Source organism: Manacus vitellinus, unplaced genomic scaffold, assembly GCF_001715985.3.
Source record: "Manacus vitellinus isolate BGI_N305 unplaced genomic scaffold, ASM171598v3 scaffold_31_pilon, whole genome shotgun sequence".
Classification (NCBI taxonomy): Eukaryota; Metazoa; Chordata; class Aves; order Passeriformes; family Pipridae; genus Manacus; species Manacus vitellinus.
Window position 1 is genome coordinate 1,561,844 of NW_021940379.1, and position 1,097 is coordinate 1,562,940.

The following is a 1,097-nucleotide window of genomic DNA, read 5'->3' on the forward strand; positions in this document are numbered from 1 at the left end:
CCCGCGGGCTCGCTCATCCGGAGCACAGGGAAAAGCCTCTGGAATGCGGAGGATTTAGGGAGCAAACCCCCCCCTCCGCCGGGGCGGCTGGGCATGGGAGCTGTTGAGGGCGATGTTGTGCATCCGTGACTCCCTGGGGTTCCCAGTTTTGCTGGTTTTCACACCAAAGCAGCGGAACCAGGCGCTGCGGTGCACGAGAGAGGAGAGCGGCAGGAGCCACGGGGTGCCCGGGGTGCCCCGGTCAGGTTTCCATCACCTGTGCAGCCCCGGCCCCCTCTTGCCCACACACAGCTGCAGTGACACACAGCGGCTGCCACGGCCACATCCTGCTGCCGGAGGGACCGAGCCCGGCCACCTCCGCCACCACCTGCGACACCGCCTCTGCCCCTGCCACCCCACGGAGTCCCCGGCCAAGCAAGTGCGGCTGCCTTCCTCCCCTTCCTTTGCTCGACTTAAGATACGATAATTAAATCATCCTTTAGCTCCGTGACTCCTAAATTAAAGCATTATTCCTAATTAAAGCTTCCAGTGCCTAATAACTAAAGCAATTATTTGGCTCGGAGGTGCTCTGACCGAGAGGGCAAACGCTCCCCCTCGCAGCCGTCGCGGCATCCTCCCAGTCACCGCGGTGCTCCTTGGACACCTTTGCCGGCCGCAGCAGGATGTGACCCCCACCCCTGGCCGTGCACCCCGGGACGGGGCTGAGTCCCGGAGCCCCCGCACGGGGGCCAGACCCCCAAGTCTGCAGGGGGCGAGCAGCTCCCGTCCCTCCCGCTGAGCCCCAGGTCACCTCCCTCTCCCCGGGCACTTTGGTGCGCCGGCAGCGCCGGTGGCACTGAGAGCACCGAGAATGCGGCGACGGGCCCCCCTCCCCACCCAGGAGCACGGGGTCAGTAAAGGCACCGCAACACCGGGGTCCCTCTGCAGCCCCGGGAATGAAGGGGCAGAGCTGGGACTTTGAAATTCCAAGCTTTATTGAGTTGCTTCGGCAGCGCGTGCATCACACGGGGGGAGGCGGGAGGCGAGGCCGCGGGGGCACAGCGGCGGCCGGGGGAACGCTTGGTCCGCTCCCCGCGCCCCGGCACGGGCCGGGGGCT